This window comes from Ceratotherium simum, chromosome 13, assembly GCF_057802395.1.
Source record: "Ceratotherium simum simum isolate JZ-2026a chromosome 13, ASM5780239v1, whole genome shotgun sequence".
Taxonomy (NCBI): Eukaryota; Metazoa; Chordata; class Mammalia; order Perissodactyla; family Rhinocerotidae; genus Ceratotherium; species Ceratotherium simum.
In genome coordinates this window covers 28049858-28072493 of record NC_141912.1, presented here as the reverse complement: position 1 = coordinate 28072493, position 22636 = coordinate 28049858, and the positions used below count along the sequence as shown (strand labels likewise).

The 22636-nt window shown below is 37.8% G+C and overlaps 3 non-coding genes across 3 annotated transcripts; 1 reads left to right on the top strand and 2 right to left on the bottom strand.

The window, feature by feature from the left end:
* Positions 1 to 452: 452 nt before the first annotated feature.
* Positions 453 to 524, bottom strand: TRNAA-AGC (transfer RNA alanine (anticodon AGC)). Its single transcript has one exon. It is a non-coding gene; the product is annotated as a tRNA-Ala (tRNA).
* Positions 525 to 17375: 16851 nt separating this feature from the next.
* On the top strand, positions 17376 to 17457 carry TRNAS-GCU (transfer RNA serine (anticodon GCU)). Its single transcript has one exon. It is a non-coding gene; the product is annotated as a tRNA-Ser (tRNA).
* A 4462-nt stretch (positions 17458 to 21919) lies between these two features.
* TRNAQ-UUG (transfer RNA glutamine (anticodon UUG)) lies at positions 21920 to 21991 on the bottom strand. Its single transcript has one exon. It is a non-coding gene; the product is annotated as a tRNA-Gln (tRNA).
* Between the last annotated feature and the right edge of the window lie 645 nt (positions 21992 to 22636).

Genomic DNA, 22636 nt, shown 5'->3' with positions numbered 1-22636 from the left:
ATACAACCCTATTATTTATAACTGGATCCCACTGCTTTCATATCTGGGGATTCAAGAAAACATAAAGTATGGGTGGTGGGATGCTCATAATGAAGAAATCAATAAGATATTTTTTTGCTATTTCACCTCCAGTGTGTTCTTTGCTCCAAGAAATCTTCAGAATGCAAAATAAAGTGAATGAAACTGAGGGTCCGTTATTTTTATCTCCTTTCTGTTTTCTTCTTTTCTGTTTTTAGAATGGAATGCAAAGAAATCAGGCCGATTAACTTGCAAAAATGCTTGTTGCGTAAGATCCAGGACATCTCTGGTGGTGGCAATGCTCTTGGGGCAGAAACCGGGTACCACAAAGGCAGTCTAGGCAGACAGAAAATTGAATGGAAGAAGACAGCGAGTTTAAAGAGAGAAATGAAAAGAAAAAGGCTCTGATTACAGATGCAGCCTCTCAAAACCCGTGGAGGTGCCGGGGATTGAACCCGGGACCTCGTACATGCTAAGCACGCGCTCTACCACTGAGCTACACCCCCAGCTGCGGCCGTCTTACTTTGGATTCCTTTCGTGATTTATAATAATTATTTCTTCACTTCTTAAAGATTCAATAAATTGCAGAGAAAACGTGAATGTAAACATCCCTATTTGCGAAATAGAATGCGCAGTGGTCTCAGAAGAGAGCAACAAAATGAGGTTCTAAAGGAAAGAGGCTGAAAAGACAATCTGTTGTCTCTCGCTCTTTCCAGCTCCGTTTGCTGTTCTTTCCAGTCGTAAGGCCCCAGGAGGCCGAAGCGGGTAGCTGGGCAGCCGGGGGACACGCTGAAGGGAGCGTTGGGAAGACAGCAGGGGTGGAGTCAAAGGGGGTCCTCGCCGGTAGCGCTCCAGTTCCCGCGTCCAGCACCACTTCCCTTGAAACAAAGACCCTCAAATTATCTTCATTTCCGGAAGTCAAAAAAAATCCACGGACTGTGTCGTGGTGATTGCAGGGAGCGTCCCTGAGTGTTCACGTTCGGATCGATCACTTAGGACAAACTGGAAACACGAGCCTGGTTGTCAGGCATCACATAGGCGCCCAGATCCGGGACCAGAGCAACATTTACCTCCCGCAAAACCCTGATGGTCCCCTGCTATGCGGAGCTGGTCGAGGGCGGGGTGGGGATGTTGCTTAGATAAAAGGTGAGCGGGCAAGACAAAACTGGCTTCTGTTTCTCTGGTACCAATCCGTCGGGAACCGGGGAGCTATGAAGAATTACCGGTTCCTCGGATGTGTTTTGGTGAGGGAAAGCTTCCTATATTTTAAAGAGCTCGCCTGGCCTGGCTCAAATTCACAGCAGTTGGTTTCTCTAGCGCCTCCGGTGCAGTCTCTCTTTCTCTCCCTCTGAAACAATTTCAAACTTATTTAAAAGTTGAAAAAATATAAATAGTACAAAAATACCCGTATAGCTTTTACCCAGATTTAGCTATGGTTAATATTTTGTCCCGTTTGCTTTATTTGCTTGCTCTCTCTCCCATTCGAGAGTAAGTTGCAATACATCATGTTCATTTACCCTTAAATACTACATAACCACGGTACTATTATGAACTTTAATGAATTTAACATCGATACAATAGCTGTATTTAATCTACAGTCTGCATTCCAATTTGACCAATTGACCGATTTCCCCCTCTAGTACAGCATCTAGTCTAGGGTCAGGTATTGCATTTAGATGGCATGTCTTTAGTTTTCTTTAATCTGGAACTTTCCACAGCCTTTGTCTTTTATGATATTGACATGCTATTTGAAGAATGCTGTCTTTTTTATTAAATTTTTTTAATAGAATGTCTTTCACTTTGCATTTGACTGATGTTTTCTCATGATTAGATTCATGTTAGGCACTCCCCTCGGAATACTACGTAAATGATGTTGTGTGCTTCTCAAAGTATCATACCTAGAGACAGGTGAGGGATACTCATTGGTGAGGTTAATTTTGATCACCTCGTTTGTGGGTAGACAAGTTAAAGCTGCAAATATCCTGCTCCTCAGCAAAATTTCCCCTAAGATTTAACATCCACTATCTGAACCAATTTTTATTATGATGGTTGCAAAATGATGACTTTTCAGCTCCAGCCCTCCCACCACATTTACAGTCAGTGCTTGGCATGCTACTAAGCAAGACTTTCTGCTTTTCCCCCATTAATTTATCAATTTATTATTTGTATAGATTCCTATTTTTTCAATGGTTTATAATTGATTACAATACTTACTTGTTTTACTGCTTAAATAGTCCCAGATTTGGGCAGTGGGAATCCCTTCAAACTGGTTCCTATGTCTCTTTGCAATGCCCCCATCAGTTTTTGAGTAGTCTTTACTGTTTCAGTCACTTTCTTGTACCCACTCTCCTAGGCTGAGTCTGTCCTCATGTCCAGTAAATAAACACTTAACACTGGGGCTTTTGCCCAACAGAAATGGATGAATGAGCTGATAATCAGGATGAGAATTTGAGCTGGAGAGTTGTTGTTGTTTTAACTGATTTGCCCCTCTGGTCTGGTATATCCCTTGCAAAACAAATAGAGGTAAGGGAAAAAAATCACAGATACAATGTTGAGTGAAAGAAACCAACATAATGTGTAATTCTATTTGTATACAATTTTTAAACTGTCAAAACTAATGTATGGTACAAGAAGTTAAGTTGGTTACCTTCTTGTGGGTGGTGCCTAGAAGAGGACGGAAGAGGAGCTTCTGGATTGCTGGGAATGTTTTGTTTCTTCATCTGGGTGTTGGTTACATGAATGGGTTCACTTTAGGAAAAATCACCAAGCATAATTTGTGCACTTTTTGTGTATGCGTGTTATACTAAATAAAAACAATGTGCAAAGAGATATGTTACTTCAGTCACTGGGAGGTTCCTCTTCCTGTTTCTGCCTGGGATTTGTCTCCAGAAGAGATTTCCCTTCCAAGGTACAGTGCTTGCCAATGATATCAGGATTCACCTTGAAATAAAAGAAAAGAGAAATTCATTACTGTTTCTTCACTAAGATAAACTCTATAGTGGCTAATACAGTCCATCGAGGTGCACCATCAAGGTTCAACAGGAATCTTTTTATGTGGGATAATTAAAGGAACTATTTTTTGTAGGCTTTTGTCTTCATAGTACTAGAGAATTGTATGTGATCTGAACCCTTGATTTAGTGCTTCTACATTTAGTTTAAGGTTCTCTTTTTTTCTTTTTCTGTTCTTTCCATTCTGTTCTTCAGGTGGACAAAGCAATGAGGAGTGATAGCTAGATCATTTTATCGGATCATTTTATCATTTTACCCTCTCCTAAAATACTCTCCAAACCAAAGGGGGGACTTGCCTCTGTCCCTCCAACTTGAAGCTCCCTCTGAGGATACCCAACACCACCATTAAGACCCACGTTGACAGGGCCAAATTTTAGTTCCACACTCTGCACAGAGTTATATTCTATAGCATATACTTCTTCCTCTACAATATATACTCATTTTAAATTCTGCGATCAGTCAGATTTTAAAAGATTTGAAGAAAACACAAGAGAGGCCTAAGCAGCAATCAGCAAGATCCCATTCCCTGTCCCAAGGGCCGTGCTGGGCAATTCTACTTTCTGGATGAGAAAGTTCAATGAAACCTAACGTTAGACAGACATTTCTTCAGGAGCAAACACCATTTGGATTTTATAATACAGAACTATGGCCTGGGGAGAAGACGGGAACAGTATTATCTACTTGTTTACAGATCCTTGCAGTCTGCCAGATTTGGGGTTGAAATGGCCTTGGAGACTTCTTAGCTGTCTGGGTTGGACATGTTATTTAATTCTCTAAATCCCAGTTTCTTCACATGTAAACTGGAAATGATAATACCTATATTTGAGGATTGTTGTGAAGTTTAAAGAAGAAATGTACATAACTTGCATTCACTGGGGCCTGAAACAGAGTGTGATTTTATTATTTGGTGGCTATTATTTTTGCTGTTGATATTAAATTGGGGCTCCTCAACTTGGAGGAATCCACTTATATCCCTTTGTTCAGCACCATCTTCCCCAGCTCAGGAACTCCTCATGTGTTGGGGACTGTATATTGTTCATTGGTCATAAGGATCTCTGAGGGTACAAGGGGAACCACAGAGAAATAAATGATCCCTCTGTGAAATTAATCATATCATAGAAAAATGTTCTTTAAACACTTTTTCTCTACAAGCATGGTCTAGATAACATGCTCACTGCTCTTAGAGAAATTAAGGATCCAGGTAATTTTTGTGAGGGGATAAAAAGTTTTTCACTCCTTATAAAAGTAAAAATTTCCAAAACCTACTTTAGGTAAAATCGTTCTTTATGGATTTTGGATAGGAGAAGGTAAGAAGGAAAAAGTTATGAGAATGGAAAATAGTGTTCAGGAGGAATCGAAAATCAAAACTAGTGACCACGCTAGGCCCAGAGACTGATTTTTCTGTGGGAGGACTTGCACATTAATAATATTTAGAATGAGAAAAGTAGCAAAGAGAAAAGAAGAGGGCTAAAGACTAGATTTAAGACTTAAAATTAGATGCTGTGCCTGTTTACAATAAGCATCATTGTAAAATTTTCCCTAAAGATCTGAGGGAGAATTTCACTGGGAGATATGCCCAGGAGTTATATCACGGGGTCCAAAAAATATACGTACTGTGCTCAACTAAATTACAGCCCACAAAGATATCTAGATCCTAATCCCCTGAACTTGTGAATGTTACCTTATATAGAAAAAGAGAATGAAAATACGATTAAGTTAAGGGTCTTGAGATGGGAAAATTATCCTGGATTATCTGGATGGGCCCTAAATGTAATCACACCTGTCCTTACAAGAGGGAAGCAGAGAAAAAAGCAATGTGTGGACTGAAGCTAAATGCTACACTGATGGCTTTGGAGATGGAGGAAGCAGCCATAAGCTAAGGAATGCAAAGAATGCAGCTCTAAAAGCTGGAAAATTAAAGGAAACAGACTCTCCCCTACACCCACTGGAGGGAGTGTGGTCCTGCCAACACCTTGATTTCTGACCTCTAAAACTGTAAGACCTCTAAACTGTGTATTGTTTTAAGCCACAAAGTTTGTCGTAATTTGTTATATCAGCCATATGAAACAAATACCCATACTTAATTGCACTATATATTGCAAAATTGCATTCCAAGATAGCTGCAATAATTTCTCTTTTGCAAGCAGTGCACCTAGGTATCTATTTCCCCACACCTCTAACAACACTTGGTGTTATCCAATCACATTCATGACTTTTGCCATTCTATGGATGTAAAATTTTGTGTTACTGTTCATCTAATTTGCATGTCTCTGATTTCTAATGAGGTTCAACATCTCTTAATGTTGTAAGCCATTTAGGCATCACTTCTCTGAATGATTTAATTTCTTGGCCCATTTTTCTTTTGTGTTTTCTCTTTTTCTGATGGTGTTTCTTATTTTTGCTTTTTAGTTGCTCTTTTGCAAAAGGGCTTTTTATAGAGCATATATTTATCTCTTGTCAGTTTTAGTCATTGTGAAAATCTCCTTCCAGTATATTATCTGTCCATTAATTTCATCTTCAACATTCCCAACGCCACCTTCTCAGCTGGATACCCAACTAATAAATGGATAAACAAAATGTGGTATATCTATAAGATGGAATATTATTTAGCCGCAAAAAAGAATGAAGTATTAATACATACTACAACAGGGATGCACCTTAAAAACATTATTCTCAGTCAAAGTAGTCAGACACAAACGACCACATATTGTATGATTCCATTTCTATGGAATATCCAGAATAAGTAAATCTATAGAAACAAAAGGCAGATTAGTGGTTTCTAGGTGCTAAAGGGAGGTAAACGGTTGGGGAATTACTGATTAATGGGTACAAGTTTCCCTTTTGGGATGATGAAAATATTGAGATAGTGGTAGTGGTCGCACAACATTGTGAATGTACTAAATGCCACTGAATTGTATACTTTAAGTAATTAAAATGGTGAATTTTATGTTATGTGAGTTTTACCACAATAAAAAAGGTGGAGGTAGAGACATTAAAATGTTCTGAAGACTTCATACTTTCTTTGAAAGAGATCAAGACATTTTCCTTTATATATTTTTAAGATAATTATACACATTAAAACTTCAAAATATCCACTAAAACAATGGAAATGGAATGATTACATTCCAAACAGAGGGAAAAAATTTGTAAAAACTTAATAACCAACCACACAAATAAAGGAAAGGGAAAAACCCATAAAATGTATGTCTAAGAGAAATAATGACAGGAGAAAAGCTTTTAAAAGTTCAAATAGATCAATAGTCATTATAAGCAGAAATGACCTAAAATTGCCAGTTAAAAGACAGTTAAATTGTGTATAGCAAGACTTACTTTATGCTATTTATAGGAGTGATGACTAAAGCTAAGGACACAAAAAGGATGAAAATAAAAGAATGAAAAAGGTTACATCAGGCAAATATTAACCAAAATATAGTTGAAGTTGCTATGTTAATAGATGAAATAGACTGTAAGATGTTGACATTAAATAAACAGACAGCCAATTATTTCTCCAGCAAAAATGGGTTTATCGGAGACCAGCAAAGAATTGCAGTATGGGGTCTCCAACCATATTGAGCCACGTGTAAGTTCCCCAGTGGCAAGAGATGAGAAACTCTTTTATAGAGGGGAAGAGGAAGTTGGGAGGGATATCGTAAACAAAGAGTTTATGGGAGAAATTGAGAGTTCCACGTGTTGTAGCTTTTCAGGACTGAGTTGTGATGGTCTCTCATTGGCTGAGCTTCTTGCCAGTCAAGAAGAGGAAGTCTTTCTTCTTCCTTTTGGGCTCTGCTCTTGTTGTAGGATGTGAGAGGTCCCCCTTTTGGCATCCCAACTCCAATTTAATGAAGTTAATTTTTACAAAGGCAAAAGTATCATTACATGATGATAAAAGACAACTCACAAGGAAGACAAAAAATTATAAGCATATATGCATCTTATAAAATAGCCTCGACATATACAAAACAAAATTTCATAGCACTACTTGGATAAATTAATGAATCCATCATCATACGTACGTAGAGATGTATTGAAATCTCTATTAATTATTGCTATTTCGACTTGATTTAAAAAAAAAGAAAGATTAAGAAGATTTGAAGCACAGCATAATCTGGTTTGACATAATGGACATGTGTACATTTCTGTATACATTTTTTAGTAGTCTTTATTTTTTAGAGCAAATTTATATTCACAGCAAAATTGAGCAGAAAATACAGAGTATTCCCATATACTCCTTGCTCCCACACATGCACAACCTCTACCACTATCAACATCCTGCACCAGAGTGGTAAATTTGTTACAATCAGTAAACCTACTTTGACACATCCTCATCACCCAAAGTCTATAGTTTACATTAGGGTTCATTCTTGGTGTTCTCCATTCTATGGGCTTTCACAAATGTATAATGACATGTATCTACCATTAAAGCATCATACAAAATAGTTTCACTGCCCTAAAAATTCACTATGCTTTGCTTATTCCTCCCTCCTTCATCCCTGACTCTTGGCAACCACTGATTTCTTTACTGTCACCATAGTTCTCTCTTTCCCAGAATGTTATATAGTTAGAATCATACAGTATGTAGCCTTTCCAATTGGCTTCTTTCACTGAGTAAAATGCATGTAAGTTTCCTCTGTGTCTTTTCATGGATTAATAGCTTGTTTCTTTTTAGCACTGAATAATGTTCCATTGTCTGGATGTACCACAGTTTATTTATCTATTCACCTACCGAAGGACCGATTGCTTCCAAGTTTTGGCAATTATGAATAAAGCTGTTACAAACATCTGTGTGCAAGTTTCTATGTGGGCTCAAGTTTTCAACTCATATGGGTAAAACCAAGGAGCGCAGTTGCTAAATCGTATGGTAAGAGTATGTTTAATTTTGTAAGAAACTGCCAAACTGTAACATTTTGCATTTCTGCCAGCAATGAATGAGAGTTCCTGTTGCTCCACATTCTCATCAGCAAATGATGTTGTCAATGTTTTGGGTTTTGGCCATGCTAATAGTTTATAGTGGTGTCTCATTGTTTTAGTTTGCAATTTCCTGATGACATATGACGTTAAGCATCTTTTCATATGTTTTATTTGCCATCTGTATATTTTTGGTGAAGTGTCCAGATCTTCTGCCTATGTTTAATTGGGTTATTTATTTTTCTTATTGTTAAGTTTTAAGGGTTCTTTGTATATTTTGGATACCAGTCCTTTATCAGATACATGTTTTGCACAAATTTTCTCACAGTCTGTGGCTTGTCTTCTCATTCTCTTGACATTGACTTTTGCAGAGCAGAATTTTTTTGCTGAGGAAGATTCACCCTGAGCTAACATCTGTTGCCAATCTTCCTTTTTTTGTTTGCTTGGGGAAGATTATCCCTGAGCTAACATCTGTGCCAATCTTCCTCTATTTTGTATGTGGGTCGCCACCACAGCATGGCTGACAAGTGGTGTAGTTCTGCACCCAGGATGCAAACCAGTGAACCTGGAGCACACTGAACTTAACCATCACACCATGGGGCCAGCCCCCAGAAGTTTTTTATTTTAATGATGTACCACTTATCAATTATTTCTTCCAAGGATTGTACTTTTGGTGTTGTATCTAAAAACCTATTGCCAAACCCAACATCACCTAGAATTTCTACTATGTTTTCTGCTAGAAGTTTTATAGTTTTGCATTTTACATTTAGGTCTACTATCCATTTTGAGTTAATTTTTGTGAAAAGAGTAAGGTCAGTGTCTAAATATAATCTTTTTTCTTTCTTTTTTTGCATATTGATGTCCAATTCTTTCAGTACAATTTGGTGAAAATAGTATCCTTTCTCCACTGAACTGCCTTTGGTTGTTTGTCAAAAATAAGTTGACTGTATTTGTGTGGATCTATTTCTGGATTCTCTATTCTTTCCATTGGTCTATTTTTTTCTATTCTTTTGCTAATACCACACTGCCTTGATTACCGTAGCTTTGAAGTTGGGTAATGCAGTCTTTTGGCTTTGTTCTTCTTTTGTATCAGCTTGGCTATTCTGGGTCTTTTGCATTTCCATATAAACTTTAGAATCAGTTTGTTGATATCCACAAAGTAGGTTGTTGGGGTTTTGATTGGGATCATGTTGAATCTATAGATCAAGTGGGAAGAACTGATGTCTTGACAGCATTGAATCTTCCTATCCATGAACATAGAATATCCCTCAATTTATTTGAATCCTCTGATTTCTTTCATCAGAGTTTCATAGTTTTTCTCACAAAGATCTTGTACATATCTTGTCAGATTTATATCTACATGTTTCTTTCTCTCTCTCTCTCTTTTTTTTTTTTTTTTGTTTTGTGTGCTAACGCAAATGGTGTCGTGCTCCTAATTTCAAATTTCAAATATTCTTTGCTGGTATATGGGAAAAAAGTGACTTTTGCTTATTAACCTTGTATCCTGCAACCTTGCTATAATCACCTACTAGTTCTAGCATTTGTTTTTGGTGTGTTTTTTTGGTCAATTTTTTGAGATTTTCTACATAGACAGTCATGTCATCTATGAACAAAGACAGTTTCATTTCTTCCCTGCCAATTTGTATACCTTTTATTTCCCTTTCTTGTCTGATTGCATTAGTTAGGATTTCCAATATGAAGTTGAATAGGAGTGGTGAGAGAGGACATCCTTGCCTTATTCCTGATCTTAGGAGGAAAGCATCTCACCATTAAGCATGATGATTTTTCACCATTAAGTATGATATTAGTTGTAGGTTTTCTGTAGATTTTTAAAAATCAAATTGAGGAAGTTCCCCTCTGTTCCTAGTTTGCTGAGAGGATTTATTATAAATGAGCATTGGGTTTTATCAGATGCTTTTTCTGTATCTATTGATATGGTTATATGGTTTTTCTTCTGTAGCTTGTTGTGTGATGGATTGCATTAATTATTTTTTGATTATTGAACTAGTCTTGCATAACTGGAATAAATCCCACTTGGTCATGTTGTATAACTCTTTTTACGCATTGTTATTTTTAATTTGTTAATAGTTTGTTGAGGATTTTCACATCTATGTTCATGAGTGATATTGGTCTATAGTTTTCTTTTCTTGGAATGTCTTCATATGGTTTTGGTATTAGGGTAATGTTGACTTCATAGAATGAGTTAAGTATTCCCTCTTCTATTTACTGGAACAGGTAGTAGAGAATAGATATAATTTCTTCCTTAAATATTTGGCAGAATTCACCAGTGAGACTACCTGGGCCTGGTGCTTTTTTGTTTTAGAAGGTTGTTAACTATTGATCCAATTTATTTAATAGATATAAGCCTATTCAGATATATATCTCTTTCTGTGAATTTTGGCAGATTTTATCTTTCAAGGAATTGGCCCCTTTGATCAGTTCTCAAATTTGTGGGCATAGAGTTATTCATAATATCACTTTATTGTTCTTTTAATGTATATGGGGTGAGTAGTGATGGTTCCCCCTTTCATTTCTAATATTAGTGATTTGTGTCTTCTCTCTTCTTCTCTTAGTTAACTTGGAGAACCTAGGGGTTTACCAATTTTATAGAATTTTTTTTTTGAAGAACCAGATTTTGGTTTTATTATTTTTCTCTATTGTTTTCAATTCCATTGATTTCTGTTCTGATTTTTATCATTTCTTTTCTTTTGCTTAGTTTGGATTTAATTTGCTTTTTGTTTTCTAGATTCCTCAGATGGAAGTTTATATTATTGATTTTAGATCTTTCTTCTTTTCTAATATATGCATTCAATGCTATAAATTTCCCTTTAAACACTGCTGTTGCTACATCTCACAAATTTTGATAGGTCATATTTTCATTTTCATTTAGTTCAAAATATATCGTAATTTCTCTTGAGATTTCTTCTTTCACCCAAATATTATTTAGAAGTGTGTGTTGTTTAGTATCCATGTATTTGGGTATTTTCCAGTTGTCTTTTTGTATTGACTTCTAATTTTATTGCACTGTGGTCTGAGGGCAGATATTGCATGGTTTCTATTCTTTTAAATTTTTAAAAGATGTGTTTTATGGCCCAGAATGTGATCTATCTTGGTGAATATTCCACGCAAGCTTGAGAAGAATGGATATTTTGCTGTCGTTAGATGAAGTAGTCTATAGATGTCAATTATATCCAGTTGATTGACAATGTTGTTGAGTTCAACTATGTCCTCACGGTCTATTACTGATAGAGAGGTTGTGAAACCTCCAACTATGATAGTGGATTCATCCATTTTTTCCTTGCACTTCTATCAGTTTTTGCCTCACATATTTTATTTATTTTATTTTATTATTTTGTGAGGAAGATCAGCCCTGAGCTAACATCCATGTGAATCTTCCTCTTGTTGCTAAGGAAGACTGGCTCTGAGCTAACATCTATTGCCAATCCTCCTCCCTTTTTATTCCCCAAAGCCCAGTAGATAGTTGTATGTCATAGATGCACATCCTTCTAGTTGCTGTACGTGGGACGCCGCCTCAGCATGGCCGGAGAAGCGGTGCGTCGGTGCGTGCCTGGGATTCGAACCCGGGCCGCCAGTAGCGGAGCGTGTGCACTTAACCGCTAAGCCATGGGGCGGCCCCTGCCTCACATATTTTAATGCTCTGTTTTAGGCACATACACATTAAGGATTGCTGTGTTCTCTTAAAGAATTGACCCCTTAATCATTATCTAATATCCTTCTTTATCCCTGCTAATTTTCCTTCGTTTAAAGTTGGTTTTGTCTGAAATTAATATAGCTACTCAAACTTTCTTTAGATTAGTGTTAGCATGGTATATCTTTCTCCATCCCTTTACTTTTAATCTATTTGTGTTTTTATATTTAAAGTGAGTTTTTTGTAGACAACATATAGTTGGATCATGTTTTTTTATCCACTTGGACAGTCTTTTGTCTTTTCACTGGTGCATTTAGACTATTCACATTTAAAGTGATTACTGGTAGAGTTGGATTACTATCTCACATATTTCTAACTATTTTCTGTTTGCTGTTCCTGTTTTTTGTTGCTTTTGTTATATTCCTTCCTTTTCTGCCTTCTCTGGTTTTAACTGAGTATTTTATATGATTACGTTTTTCTCCTGTCTTGATATATGAACTATACTCCCCCTCCAGCTTTACTGAGATATAATTGACAAATAAAATTGTAAGATATTTAAAGTGTACAATGTGATGATTTGATATACATCAACATTGTGACAGCATTCTCCCCATTGTGTTAACACATCTATCACCTCACATTTTTATCTTTTTTTTTTTTTTTTGGTGAGAACATTTAAATTCTACGTGTCTTAGCAAATTTCAATTTACAAAGTGTCAATATAGTCACCATATCATACATTAGATCCTCTTACACTTTATTCATCTTATAACTGAAAGTTTGTACCCTTTTACCAACCTCTCCCTATTTTCCCACCCGCAGCCCCTGGCAACCACTTTTCTACTCTCTGTTTCTGTAGTGAACTATACTTCTTTAAAAAAAAAGTTTAATGTCTCTCCTAGGATTTGCAATATACATTTACAACTAATCCAATTCCACTTTCAAATACCGCTATACTGCTTCATGGGTAGGGCAAGTATCTTATAACAAAGTATTTCCAGTTCCTCCCTCCCATTCCTTATAACACTGCTGTCATTCATTTCACTTATGCATAAGCTATCATCACCAAGTACATTGTTGTTATTATTATTTTGAACAAAATATTACCTGTGAGATCAATTAATATTAAGAAAAATACAATATTTTGTTTTACCTTAATTAATTCCTTCCCTAATGCTCTCCCTTTATTTATGTAGATCCAATTTTCTGACCTATATAATTTTCCTTCTCTCTGAGTAACTTTCTTTAACATTTTTGCAAGTGACAAATTCCCTCAGTTTTTTTTGAGGAAATATTTATTTCGCCTTCAGTTTTGAAGGATAATTTCACTAGATACAGAACTCTAGGTTGGTGGATTTTTTTCTTTCAACACTTTAAATATTTTGCTGCACTGTCTTCTTGCTTGCATGGTTTCTGAAGAGAAGAAAAATCCAATGTAATTCTTATCCTTGTAACTCTGTAGGTAAGGTATTTTTTCCTCTGGCTTATTTCAAGATTTTTTCTTTGTCTTTTATTTTCTATGATTTGATTATGATATGCCAGGTGTAGAGATTTAGGTATTTATTCTATTTAGTGTACTCTGAGCTTTCTAGATCTGTGGTTTGGTGTCTGTCATTAACTTTGGAAAATTCTCAGCCATTATTACTTGAAATATTTTTCCTGTTCCTTTCTCTCTTTCTTCACCTTGTGATATTCCCATTGTGTTTACATTACACCTTTTATAATTTCCCAACAGTTATTAGTTCTTTTTAATCTTTTTCATTCATTTTTTTCTTTTTGCATGTCTTTTGGAAGTTTCTATTGATATATCTTTAAATTCATTGATTTATGGAAGAATATTTTTGATTTCCAGCATTTCTCTTTTATCCTTTCTTAGTGTTTCCACCTCTCGGCTTACCTTAGCCATCTCTTCTCGAGTATTGTCCACTTTTTCTATTAGATGCCTTAGCATATTAATCATAGTTATTTTAAATTCTTGGTCTGATGTTTACAAAATCTCTGCCATATCTGAATCTAGTTCTGATGCTTGCTTTGTATCCTTAGACTATGTTTTTTGCCTTTTAGCAGGCCTTATGATTTTTGTTGAAAGCCAGGCATGATGTATTGTGTAAAAGGAACTGAGGTAGACAGGCTTTTTATGTGGGGTTTTATGTTTATCTGGCTATATATTAGGCTGTGTTTTACTATTTGCTGGAGCTGTGGTGTCAGAGGCTAAATTTTCCTCTCATATCTTTTTTTATCTCCCCTGTTTTTGTTTTTTTCTAAAGACCCTTTAAATAGGGTCTGAGGCATGTAGTTCTTTGAGCTGTGATTCCCTGATATTATACAGGAGCCTTACTGATATGGTGGTAAGATGTGGGGAGAAGGGAAGCATTCTGTAGTCCTATCATCAGGCTTCAGGTTTTTAGTGAGCCTGAGTTGGGTATTTTTCTTCTCCCATGTTGGAGGCTAGCGGGGCCTGGAGATGGGTATTTCCCTTCCTCCAGGTCACTTAGGCTTTGGTAAAACCTCAGTCGGTTAGGCTATGGTAAAATTGTTTCCCTTGAGAACAAGCCTTGTTAGGAGAACAAAGAGCTCTGGCTGAGAGCTCTTGCTTGTAAAGGCAGCTCTCTGTACCTTGCTTTTTGGTGCTTAGTGGTTCCTTTATTAAAAATCTCGATATTGTTATTCATTCATTCATTCAAGAATAGTTATTGTGTGCTGACTACATTTCAAAATGGCTACTTTTCCCCTCTCGCTGCCAAAAGCATGAGGGGATTTTTCTCTGATCTTCAAAGTGAAGACTTGGTAGAGCTCCCAGTGGTGAATGTCGAGAAAGTATGGAGCTCTCCCAGGATGTGATCCCCTTGGGGTTTTCAACTCTCAAGCTACTCTACAGTGAGGCTCCAGCAATTCATTAATTACAGTTTAAGTTTTCCTACCAAGGTTCTGGTTTCAGCTGCCAGCTTATATTCCTGGGCTTCTGCTCCTTGTAAATTGTGATTTTCTTTATTCTAGTTTTCAGGGCAGTAGTTCGCCCTGTGGCCTCAATTCTATGAAGGATCTAAGAAAAATTGTTGCTTTTCAATGTGCTCAGCTTTTTTCTTGTTGAGAGAATAGGAGTGATGACTTCCAAGCTCTTTACATGTTGGACTGGAAACCAGAAGTCCTATTTTCATCTTTTTCCTTTACATAATTAACACATTCTTGAGACTAAAGGAAAAAGTAAAACTTTACAAAAATGACATGGGAAGTGCAAGAGCCCCATAGATAGGGCAACAGCCCTAGAGACACTAAGTTTTGACAATTAGTATATATTCTTGCAGATATTTTTAATGTCAATACTAATCATGGCTTTTCAGAAGTTGCAAAGGGTCCATGGCGTTTTCATTTTTTGAGTCTTCCAGCATATCAAAAATAAATACAAAAGGATAGTTTTAAAAATTGGGATATATTTGAAATAATTATATTTAAAGGTTAACTCTTTTAACACCAAGTAAATATATAATAATTGTATGTATAATGTACTTTGCAGGTATTGAGAGAAGTGTAAATTTAAGCCTTTATAAAATTGAGGCCGAGGCTAAATGGCCCTCGCTGATACTATCTAAAACTCTTTATCAATCTACCTACATTTGTCTTTAAAATAATGATAATAATAACAAAACTATACATACAATACTTGAATTTGTTTTTCCCTCTCACTTAATAGTTGGGTTTTAGGAAAGGAATAAGGATGTAAACTTTTAAATTTTAACAGAACTTATGAAATTATCCTCTAATGTGTTTGTGCCAATTTATATTCCTGTAGCAGTATTTCAAAACACATGCTTTCCAACACTCTTGCCCAGACTTGTTATTATTAATTTTATAAATATTTGTCAATATAATGGAGGGGAGAATATTTATTAAATATTACTATTTTAATTAGTATGTCTCTAAATATACATGAAGGGGTGCTTCTTTTAGTATGTTTATTAGCCATTTGATTTTCTACTTCTGTGGATTGTCTGTACAGGTTATTGGTTCATTTTTTTTTTCCTTGCTGGTTATCTTTTCTGATGGATGATAATAATGATAATGCAAAGCACTTATATGGTGATTCTAAGTACCCAGCATTTTAAAGCACTTTACCTATTCATTCAATCCTCACAGTAACTCTATAGTGTTACTTATTAGCCCAAGAAACTTAAAGAATTGCAAATAATCCTTCTCTGTATGTTAGTTTTTGGTGTTTGGTGGTTCTTTTATTAAAAACCTAGATTTTTTTCATTCATTCATTCACTCAAGAATAGTTATTATGTGCTTACTACATGGTAATGCACTGTGTGTAATACAATTAATGAAGAAATGTGGTCCCTGCCCTCTGGGGGGAATTGGAGGGAAAATTGTCTAAACAAAATCTTTGTTATTCTAACAGGGGAAATTCCCCCCTCAAAGTCTGAGTTGAGAAATAGTATTAAAGTCAATGGTATAAAATTAGGTTTTCTTGGAACTGTGAAAGAGGGACACAAAAGAAGTGAACCATAAATGATTCGAACAGCAGAACCTTAGTCCTAACTCAAGCCTTAAGGAAATTATAACAACTGACTTTATTCAAAAAAATAAATATGATTGTTTGACTCACTAAATAAATAAATCCTTAGTTCTCTAACCTGTGGATTTTAGGTGGGTTTCCCATGATGGGTAAGTGTATGCTGAAGGTGAGCTTATAAAATTCCTTAAAGGAACAGGAGAGAGAGAGAGAAGAGGATCACTCTTGCCAAATCTAAGAACAGAAATAGAGACTTCACAGGAAGGAAAAAGCAACAGCACTTTGGCAAGTTAAGATTCTTTTCTCTTCAAATTTCTCTCCAAAATTCTGCACTAAATATAGGAAAGCAGATGAACCCTAGCGAGTGAAAGGAGTTTCTAGATGCTGGGTTTATCTGAAGTTGTCAAGTTCAGCTTTCTCCTGGGAAGAAAAACTGTGGAGGCAGGAGGGAGGGAGTGGAGAGAGAGTTGGTGAACTGGCCTGCCCAAAGTCACACAGTGAATGGACAGAGCCACAACCAGGACGCAGGCATCCTGGACCCCGCACTAGCGCGGATTTCCCCACCCAGCTCTTCTCAGTGTTGGTGGTAACCACGCTATATCGAGCTTAACACTCGAAGATTCCAATCTACTCTAGAACCAAAACGGCCCCGTCAGGGCGCTTACTTTTTTTTTTTTTTTTACCTTTTTCCAACCCGTTTTCACCCATTGCTGTGTGTCACAGACTGATCAATTCCAAGCCCCAGTGAAGACCAAGAGAGAAATGAAGGCGTCTCCTAGCAGTCTGGCATATTTCAGAAGCAAATATAAGAGAATCACAGAGCCAGGTTTCGTTGTTTCCTGTTCCCTCCCAGAAAACAGAAATCCCGGACTGTTCTAATCAGGAGGTAGTGAATTGGGCCCAACGAACGCAGAGTGCAACAGCAGAGGGACCCCAGTCTCCGGGAGAACACAAGGCTGCTGGCTGGAGGGAAGTCAGCAAATTAGTGTTGAAATCCTGGCTATGTCCATTCATTCATTCATGTGTTCAACAAGGATCTACGTATTTGATACCTACACATCCTGGTTTTACCTGTATATTTTATATCTGCCAAGTAACTGAACCACTCGAAGCGTCATTTATAAGTTTTGTGGTTGCTGTGAAATGTACCTAAAAATATCTGATTGTGGGTATGACTGTGAAGATCGAATCAGGATTAAAGCAGAAAAAAGGCGATTAGATATAGTACTACTATGGAACGAATGGTGGAGATGAAGAATGTGATTGTGCATCTCTGCGCAAGACGAGGTGGCCGAGTGGTTAAGGCGATGGACTGCTAATCCATTGTGCTCTGCACGCGTGGGTTCGAATCCCACCCTCGTCGTTGAGGCTTTCTGAGAACTTCTACGTAAAACTATGGCTCTGCAAAAACTGCCTACTCAGTGTTTACCTTTGATGGATTAATGTCATATCTACTGTAAATTTAGCAAATTGCTGCCTTCTGCCATAGTTAATTTCTCAATAATCTTTTGAGTCTCAGGGACTATTATTCTTCAGTGGCACTAGTCATAGTTTTAAGTTACCAGCTGAATCATTTGAATAGTGTTTACTTTCACCATCTAAAATGGTCATCTCCTTGAGGGCAGGAAATATTGACACTCACCACGGAGTCTCCAGGTCTTTTGAGGAAGCAATTGAATACTTAATTGAGGGGTATAGAAAAACATTGCCTAACAAACTTAAAATGACAAAATCACCCACAGAGATATGTACAACAAATTATTTCTATTGTATTTTGCAGGACACTTTGAGACTAATTTTAACTGTACTGCAATTTTGATGTTTGCTAATTCAAAGTGCTCCCCTCCCAGTAAAATACTTAACCATTACTGCTAAGGATCTCTGACTTTGAGGACGAGGGTTTGTCTCTGTTTAGTGATGGGACAAAACTGAAAGTACACCTCACACAACATTCTCAGTTAGATCCAAAGATTCCTCTTTTAGCAAGACAGAGAAAAATGTCAATATTGTGTAGTTTCTGCTTGTCATTTCCATCTTGTCGGACTTTTGGGGAAAATATATATATATCTTCCTTTTATTTTTTTAGTTTGTTTGAGTTTTTGAATAGGCATTACATTTACATGGTTCCAAAAGTATAAAAAGCTATACAGCAAAATCTTGCACCCACCTTTATTCCACAACCACCTAATTACGTTCCCCACAGATAGTCATTGTTAGTAATTCCTTCCAGAATCATATTAAGCCTATATGAATATATATTACATAAAATAAAAATATTTTTTATCTCAAAAAGAGATAACACAAATGATAATATACTATGTACCTTGCTCCCTTTCCCTAACCAATATGTCTTGAACAGCTTTCCATATCATAACAAAAAGTGATAGCTTATTCTTTTCCAAGGATGCATGATATTCCAATGTATGGATTACTGTATATTATTTAACCAGCCCTCTTTTGGACATTTAGGATTTTTTTCACATCTTTTGCTATTACAAACTATGCTGCAATGAATAACTTTATATATAATTTTGAATGTGTGCATCTGTAATACTGTAATACAAATTTTTAGAACTTAGTTTCCTGTGTCCTAGGATATATGCGTCTGAAATATTGCCATATTGCCCTCCAAAAGAATTTTATTAATTTACACTCCCAACCAGTAATGATTGACATCCTTGCTCCCTTCACCATCCTTAACATACTATGTTGTCAACTTTGGGTTCTCTATTAATTTAGTAGGTGAAAGTGATATTGCAGTGCAATTTAATTCTCATTTCTTTTATTACAACAAAATATTTGTTACATTTATAAAAACAGAACTGTTTTTTGCTTTTCTTCATTTGAATTTAGATTTTTTTTTTTTTTTTTTGAAGCTGAGAGCAATATTTGAAGTGTGGTCTCTAGGCTGCTTCAAGAGCTTGCTGTGAATAGAGAATTCTGGGCCTCAGTCTTAATCTATGAAATTATGGTCTCAGGGAGTGTGCTCTGGAATCTGTGATAATAGAACATGCAGATGTTTCTTATGTTAACCTTAAAGCCTTATATCTGGCTGAGGTATCTACAGGTTACATCCAATCACTCAGAATTCTCTTTATTTCTGTAAATAAATATTTCTGTTCAGCCCAGGAAAGCTACTCCTGCCTTCAATCTTCCCAGACACATCTCTCATATATTGGGTAGATTTTAAAATCTGTTTTCATATCCTCAGGAAATTGTCTACCATTACTTCATTCAGTTCTCTACACACACCTTCTCTACACAGTTGATCACATCCTCAAACCCTGAGTTAAATCTCTTCTCTGGTAAAGAATTATCCCTGGGATGTATCTGTAAATTCTTTGAGGGAAAAGAACAAATTGCACCAGATGGAGTTAAACAGGCAAGGAAGACTTTCTGTAAGTCTATTGCAATAAAGGAGAGAGATTGAACTCAACTCAGAATACAACAGGAGCAGCTGGGGATTTATAGCCAATGGGCAGGGTAAGGGAGTCATTGGATGGAAAATTACTAAAAGGAACTTGATCAAATATCAAGAGCAGAGGAAGAGGAACTTAATTGAATATCATGGGGGGAGGAATTTTCAATAAACTGATTTAGCAAGATTCTTGCCCAAACTGGACTCAGTAGGATTCTTTACTAAAACTGGCTTGGCAGACCAAGATGGGAGCTAGTTTAGAAGAGGGTTCAATGGAGACTAAATTTTGGTCAAGGAGGGGGTCCTTGTCAACACCCACAGGGATTCCCTCAGGTTCCTGAAGGAATAGGAGACCCACAGAACATGTAAGGTCCTAGCAGAAGTGTTCACATGCTCTCCTAGCCTCTCTCATGGGTCTGTGGCTGGTTCTGCCTCCCTAGAGCACCTGCTCCGTGGCCCTCTCTCCAGTCCTGTGTCACTTGAGTGCAGGCACGCCTCCAGCCGGGTCTTTTTCGTTACCTTAATTTAGAGCTTTGTAATAAAGTCTAGTTACCAGATTTGAGCTAGGACAAGTGGATCTTTGGTGCTGGGTATGATCGGAGTGATCACATCATTAAATTCTTTTTCAATATTTGAGAAGTGATCTCCCCTTTTGTTATTGTCATTTTATCAAGTTCCAGGAGCATAGTTGGAAATCTGGGGTCTATTTGAGGGGTGGACTTTGTCTGCGTTAGGATGTCAGTGCTGTGGTTGGCTGAGAGAACCACAGACTGGGGGTGGTGGTGGTTGGAAGAAGGACTGCAGTTATAAATTTCCCACGCCGAGAAGGCTATAGGCTATTTCAGAAGAGAGAGTATACTTTGGGGGAGACCTCATCATCCTAGCATCAACAAGGTGAAAAGAAGGCAGGACCACACCTGTTAAAGCAACACCTCAAGCAGAAAATGTTATTTCCCTCTGCAATTAGCATCATTACAGACCATACAACTGGAGGTACAATCAATTGTCCACAATGGGAACCAAAATAATCTATTTTCATGAGTTTAGTAACCTTAATTTGCTACAGATTCTCTGTGTAACCAATGGTTATTCACAATATGAGCTAATGAAATATTTATAGTTTAATGAATTACTGGAATTGGTGAGAGTAGGACTTGATTTGCTTTTTGTTGCATATGAGAAAATTAAAATGTCGAAATAATAAGGAATCGGAAAATATTGTAGATCCCTGGATTTAAAGTTTGCCTCTTATGACAGAGAAGAGATTACTTTGTACAAAACATAGATACCTGTGTTTTCCCAATTTAGTTCCTGGCTTCCTGAAGGAAATACTTCCTCCTTCCAGCTCACGTTTCTCGCGTCATTCTAATGGCAAAATGAGTCTCTATCCGAAACTTACTGGACTTGCCAGGTTTGATCAGCTTTATCTCGAACTCATTCCCTGTGTGCACGCTGAGAGTAATTTCTTGTACCTGAGCCTCTGCTCCGAGGAACTGTTTCCCGGGTTCTTCGGACGCAGGTGTTCGGCAGTTTCTGGGGAGGAAGAGGTCAGAGGTTCTCTCCAGTCCCCCGGATCCCAGGGGCGGGAGAGACCGGACGCCGGGAGAATGGCGAAGGCAGGCGACGTTCCACCCGCTCAACCTTCCTCTCCCACACACGTTTAGACTCCTCCCTGGGCCCCTCTACTGCGTGTAGCCCTTTCTGTGCGCTTTAGTCACAACAAATGCGGGCGATTCGTGATGCACTGAGAGCGCCAGCTCCCGGCGCAGAGGAGCCCGCGACCCGTGGGGAGGTGACTTTTCTCGCCGGCTGGAGGGCGGGCGCCTTGGACCGCAGGAGCCGCGCGCTCCGCGGCTGCTGACTTTCGAGGAGTTTCCAGGCTGGCTGTGCAGTGTGGGTGAGAACGAGACCGAGGATTGAGGAAGACAAAGAGTGAATCGCCTCGGTGAAATGGGGATGTTGAGACTGGGTGAGAAGTGATCCGGGACGTGAGGTTCCCAGCGAGGAAACTGGGCGAGGTTCCCAGCGCCCGGGGCTCCGGGCTCGGCAACTCGGCGCATGTGGTTTAGGCTCAGGGGCGGCGAGGAGGCCTTTGTACTTGGAGATTTGGGGGAGGTGGTGTCTCCATCACAGGTATTGGGCGCTGCTGGAGCTTTTCCGCCCCGGTCCCTGAGAAGTTCCCGAGGTCGCTGGGAGCGGCGATCATTTCTAGTCAGTATCCTTGCAGGTGAAGTTTGTGTGCTTTGAAAGCTGAATTTAAAGAAATCCGTTATTTCCCAGACCAAAGTATTCGGTTCTTATGTGTGAATAGAGGAGGAGAATCAAATACTGCTGCATACGACCACAAACGTGTAAGCAGAGGAAACGTTCAGATGCCATTCCAGGAACTATAAAAGGTTGTTCTGAGAGGTCCCACCGAGATTCGAACTCGGATTGCTGGATTCAAAGTCCAGAGTGCTAACCATTACACCATGGGACCTACCGAAAAGACACGCAACCCTCCGTAACCGTGATTAAAATATCTCCTCGATAATAACTTCGCAGTAGCTCTAACCTGGAAGCGTTAGGTCAGGTTTCAGTGAGACCACGCCGGTAATGAAATCTGATGCTTTGTTGTTACTGGAGAAGAGGCAATGAGCAAAATACAATTCAGGGCGATTGGGGCACTCGCTCTTGAGCTTCTGCAGGGAGCGTAAATTAGCTTTCAGAAGATAGCAGAGGTAGATCCAGATTTTGCGAGGTCTGACGTTTACACAATTTAGGGGGTCCTCTTTAAGAAAAGGAATAGACATTATTAACACAAAATTAGATACAGCCACTCTAAGGAGTGTATGACGTATTCGAAGATAAGTTGGAGTAGAAAGAGGAGCAGTCTTAGCTAATTTCCATTATAATATACTTTTGCAAGCTTTACAAAAACATGTGTTTCATACAGGGCGACCCCTTCCAGGGCCTTAGAAAGAGCTCATGTAAGTGAGGGGTCTTGATGCATTTAATGAGACATGATAAATACCCCTCTGAAGAGCAGTTTGGTAATATCTATCAAAATAAACTCTAACTCAGTAATTATTCTTTAAAAAGCCATCCTACAGAAATACAAACATCTAAAGATGTTTATCGTAAT